This window comes from Salmo salar, chromosome 17 (genome assembly GCF_965601325.2).
Source record: "Salmo salar chromosome 17, fSalSal1, whole genome shotgun sequence".
In the NCBI taxonomy this organism is placed as follows: Eukaryota; Metazoa; Chordata; class Actinopteri; order Salmoniformes; family Salmonidae; genus Salmo; species Salmo salar.
In genome coordinates, this window is record NC_138307.1 from 61,047,580 (window position 1) to 61,053,579 (window position 6,000).

Below are 6,000 nucleotides of genomic sequence, written 5' to 3' on the forward strand. Positions count from 1 at the left end.
TGTGGGGTTCTAATTGGCTGGGCTTGACTCTCCTGTGAGTGGGCCTATGCCCTCCCAGGTCCACCCATGGCTGTGCACTGCCCAGTCATGTGAAATCTGTAGATTAGGGCCTAATGAATTTATTTCAATTGACTGACTTCTATGAACTGTAACTCAGTAAAATCGTTGAATTGTTGCATTTTGTGTTTTATATTTTTGTTCAGTGTACTTTTATTGTAAACATGCCTATTGTAGGCTCCCGGGTGGGGCAGTGGTCTAAGACACTGCACCTCAGTGCTAGAGGTGTCACTACAGACCCTGGTTTGATTCCAGGCTGAATCACAACCGGCCGTGATTGGGAGTCCCATAGAGCGGCGCACAATTGGCCCAGAGTCGTCTGGGTTTAGCCCGGCGTAGGCCGTCATTATAAATAATAATTTGTTCTTTAACTGACTTGCCTAGTTAAATACATTCATTTTGAACGGACCAAGTTGTTGTTTCTTCTCTCCTCCACCTAGTCCTAGAATGAACAACGGCCTACCTCCAGTATATGGGGTACATATACTCCTGTCTGCAACATGTTTCTAGATTCGATACTAGTTTTTAGATTTTATACTAGTTTCTATTGTACTTGTGGAATGGATTGGACAGATGCAGAATTCTTGATACGTAACCTCAATTTCTCTGATTTCAACTGCTCCCTTTTCACCAGCAGAGGGTGCTGTGTGACACAGTATGAATCCAATCACACAAACATGTTAACAGCTCAAAATCGAGGCAGAGCTTTCCCTGTTCCACACAGCACAAGATTCTTCTGTTTGTTAAACTCAATTTCTCTGATCATTGATTCACTCACAACTTAATTTCCTCAGCATGAGCCCCTCACGGGGAAACTATCAGCTATCCGTCAGGAGTTTTGGTGATGGAAAAATGTATCAATCAAGAGATCAGAGTATTGTTGCGCCTAAAAGTCAGTTAAATTGTCTTATTTTATATAGTCTCTACTATGGTCAACAGATAGACAGACATGGGTTGACCATGGAGTTTTCTGTCTGGTGATGAACAACGACCACCGCAGCCACAAACATTGTGCCTGTGCAGATAAATACTCACTTTTGGAAGGAGCAGCTTACTGCATGTGGGATTGTTTGATTCCTGTACCCAAGGTGTCATTAGGGCCTTCGGGTTTTGTTCATTAACACATTTGCAGGAGAAGCTGCAACATCTGTGGCTGGTTGACGATGAAGAACAACAGAGCAAAAGGCATATGGTCTTGGTCTCGTTTTTCCTGATTTTAAATATAGCTGGTAAACATATACCGAAGGTGTAGTCCTACCTCTCTGTTTTCAGTCACTGGTTATGATACATCCTGTGCAGTCTTTTACCTGAACTGTAAATTATGTTTGTTCTGCTGCTGCCTCCATCTAAAGTGTGTACCAACCAGTGCAGATGCCCAGGTGAGCGGTGTTGAGCTGAGCCCCAGATGTGCTGTCTCTGTCTAGGCAATGGGCAGGCCTATTTACTGCACTCCACTAATCAACCCAGCAGGGAGACCCACAGCTACTGTTGTTTACTCTCTGCTCCTGGATCCCTGGCCCTAACCTCTCCTCTACGGCCCTATCTGGCCCTGGTTGTTGACATCAGAACAGAGAGAACCCGCGGTAATATACAGTAGCTGTTAACTCCTTTTGGGATTGGGATGCAATGGCAATTATAGAATATTTACTTTGAGAGTTGTACAATATGTAATTTAATCATTCAACTTGTTAGGTAAAAACCTTTGGCGTGTCCAAATGATGTCATTTATGATGAGGCCTTGTTGAGCTACAGTGTGGACCACATGGGGGTACTAAACACTTGTACATACACTAGTGCACCTGGCTTTCCTCTGTTCACACCTCATTTTGCCTCCACTAATCACACAAACAATAGAGGTGTTGGTCCAGGATGCATTTTGTCATCACACTCACCCCCCCCCCGCACACACACACACTTTCTCTATCAGCGGCCTACTTTGAAGAGAGAGGAATAGTCATTAGCATTTCTCCCCCCCTTGGGGTTCTTTGCCCTGGGTGAGTAAATAACAATTGACCGAGCAGGGTGTCAGAGAGCCTGGGATCACAGGACAGTAGCAAGCACAAACAGATGCTGGGTTGGCTGGAGAGGAAATGTACCTTAGCCAAGCGACACGCCACTGTTTGGGCTTGGGACTGTTAATGAGGGACTGTGCCACGCTCCCTTCCTAGCCCCTTTCAGACTGTCGCTGGGGGGGGGGGGAGAAGTAGCAGGGGGTGGCAGGTAGCCTAGAGGTTAAGAACATTGGGCCAGTAATCAAAAGGTTGCTGGTTCAAATTCCCGAGCTGACTAGGTGAAAAATCCCTTGGGCAAGGCACTTAACCATAATTGCTCATGTAAGTTGCTCTGGATAAATGACTAAAATGTACAAACGGAGAGGGCGAGGCTTTATTCAGCCAGGGTACAACAGCACTGGACACTGTTATTTTCTGGGTGGAACAGACAAAGCAGATGTCCTTTTTTTCTGTTAGAGCAGGCTATTGTGATTCGGTAAGCCGTGTCGGATCATACCTGTGTAGAGCTTCCTGAAACACAGTCATGGAAAATGTTCACAGGCATGGAACATATTCGCAATGATTTGCCTTTTTTACAGGCCCAGTAGAGCAGAGTAGTTGGCATTTTCTTATTTTGGCCTTGGCTTTTTGTGAAGGAACACAGTGTTTTGTGATAAAAAATAAGCACTTGGCTGAAATGGCAGCAAGCACCTGTGGTTGAATAGCACTTGCCCCCACAGACCTGCCTGAGCCCTGGCATCCATCAGGAAAAAGCTGTGTTTTCTATTGTAGCTCCCTTCATATGGTTCCTTACTCCACTCGCCTTCACCCAGAGTCACCGACCAATCCTTTTCAGTGGGCTTGTGAACAATAGAGCCAGAACAGAATGTTGAGCCGATGATTGATTCATCTCGACTGTTTTGTTCCAGACACAGAGGCCTGCCCTCCCATGCTCACACCAGCACATCGGGGTGTTTTTGGGTCTGAAACCAGCCAGAATCAGGTCCGGGAGTTATTGACCCTGAGCAATTAGTCACACTTTGGCTCGCCAGCATTGACTCATTCCCAATGTATTTACCCCTAGACTTGAACTAAAGTGGAATTAGTCCCACTGCGCTCACATCGCTCAGCTTTTGTCTCCCATTAACGGCCCTCTCTATCGCTCTCTCCCTCTCTCAAACACACATACACACACAGTCAGGGCAGTGTGGTGGCACTGAACGTGGCCTTGGAGTGGAGCCCCATGTGTAACGAGACGGGGGGTCAGGTTGTGTTCCCCAGAGTGTGAGCCCCTGACACCCGACCCAGGCTGAGGGTCACAGGGTTCCCCGTACACCCAGAATCACCCCCATCCCCTGGGCTGGCGGGACAGAGAGGCCTGGACCTGTGATGATCCCCAAAAGCACCAGGGCTCTTGAGGGGTCAGACAGCCTGCTCAGGCCCTCTGTAGACATAACATACTGACTGGACTACACTCCACACAGACAGGAGACCCTGCCACCAGTACCACACTAAGACAAGAGCTTTTAGCACAGAGAAACTGGAAAACACTGATCTGAAAGAATTGCTGTTTTTAACACAAACATGATGACAGTAGCATGCTCACATAATGATTGAGGATAATGGGAACACATGGGAGAAACTGACAAATCATCAGAATGGTATTTAGGGTTGACTGCAGAAAGTCCTCATGGTGTGCTGTTGTGTCTACAGTACTGTACACAGTGTGGTCCCTGCAGGTCCTGAGGCTCTGTCTGTCAGGCTCTGGGCAGATAAGGGACATGCTTAATTAAACACCCTAAAGGCTGTTGAAAGGCACCGGACGCTGCCAGCACGAGAGGACTTAACATCCGAGTGTTCGTCTTTCGCTGAGGTGGTTGTTCAACCAGGAGAGAGGGGGGGCTAGGCGTGACGGGGCCCAGTTACAGCACCATGCCTGCCAGAGTCATCACAGAGCTGGGGATGGAGGGAGGAGGAGGAGGGGAGGTTTGTGGTGTAAAAAGTAATGTCTTATCCAGATACTCTGCCAGCTCCTAGCCTCTCTCTCTCTCTCTCACCCTGTCGCTCTCCCCCTCTCTCTCCCCCTTCTCTCTCTCTCTTCCCCTCTCTCTGTCTCTCTTTCTCTCCCCTCTGTCTCTCTCTCTCTCCCTGTCTCTCTCTCTCCCCCCACCTGTCTCTCGCTCTCCCCCTCCCTCTCCCCCTCTCTCTGTCTCTCTCTCACTCTGGCCTCGGTGTCCATGGCTCCAAGCCTAGAAGAGAGCCCTGCGCCCCAGAGACCAATGGCCCCTCCTCTTCTCCCCTCCTGCACACACACACACACACACAGACATACACATTCCTGGAGAAAGGGATGGGAGCGTGACAATCGGGAAACAACGGCTGTTAGTTACAGAAAATGCATTACATTGTGGGCAGGGGGAGAGGAGCGGAGGAGAGGAAGTGCTGGGATTAGGCAGTTTGGAGACGGAGAACGGCCCATTTTTACCGTCCGGTAAACTGCTCAGATTTATAAGATCTCTGGGGACACTGATACCCCATCCTTGTCCCATCAGCTCCTGATTTAAAAATAAGCCTAAATCGGCGCATGGCAGTTGTCGGTAGGCCATGTGTAGGTCAGAACTGTCATTCACAGGAAAGATAAAGAAAACTTAAATTCCCATCAGGTTGTAAAGGTGTTTGAATAACAATTGTTTGAATATGACATTTCAGAACCTCTACTAAAAACCAACTAATCCCTATGCCTATGTGGCATCAATATATATATATATATATATATATATATTTACCTTTATTTAACTAGGCAAGTCAGTTAAGAACAAATTCTTATTTTCAATGACGGCCTAGGAACAGTGGGTTAACTGCCTTGTTCAGGGGGCAGAACGACAGATTTGTACCTTGTCAGCTCGGGGATTCGAACTTGCAACCTTTCGGTTACTAGTCCAACGCTCTAACCAATATGAGTCAGAAACATTTATTCTAGTGTCAAACTTGACTACAGTGTGTAAATAGGATACGTTTGGAACCTCAGTGTGTCACAACAAGTAAATTAATGTTGGGTTTGGATTACAATTATGTTAACAAATCATTCCCCCTTTTACCAAGCTCTACGTGCAAATGGCCCCTCTGCCCACTTCGTTTCATTTCATTGAATGGGGGTCCGTTGTTTCTTTTCCCCCAACGCGTTCAAAAGATCACAGATGTTTTAGACTGAAAAGCCCTATGCGGATTGACCATGCAATTAATGCTTCCAGCAGGATGCACAGACAACTAGTTTGCATGCCCTGCCGAAGGACCATATAATGCGGAATAGGTAGTTGGAGTCCGTTGGTCCCCAGTGGTGGCGGGTATACCGGTAGCTAGACTGCTGGTTATGTGTCTGGTTTTGTATATTTTAAGACTCGTTATCACTATCATAGCATTAGCCTAACTCAATACAACGCAGATTTGGCTTGGAAACACGATAACATTTCAAAAGACAGTAAATAATTAGTAGGAAAACCTTTTGTCATGGTTGTGATGTCGCCAGATTGACTTTAGATGCAGTATAACTTTAGACAGCTAACTAAGATTGAAGACACCACTATATTTTTGCATGCTAACATTAGCATTACTAGCTATTTTTGACAAACTTTGCTAGTAACATTAATGACAACATTGCCATCTCTCTAAAGTAAATTTGACAACATCATAATATGGCAAAGTTGTTTCCTATAAATTATTTTCATACTTTAGCAATGTCATCGTATTTCCATGCATTTCTAAGTTAGCGTAATTTAGATGAAACAGTCAAATTAGCCTCCGAGGTGCAACCCGAGGTGCAACCCATGTCTAGGGGAGAAAATACATATTGTGGTACAAGCTAACTCATTTCTGACTACAACAGTGAACAAATTAGCAGCAACAAACTCAAACCAACCCAGGGATATAGCAAAACATGTCACAGTTGGTTGCA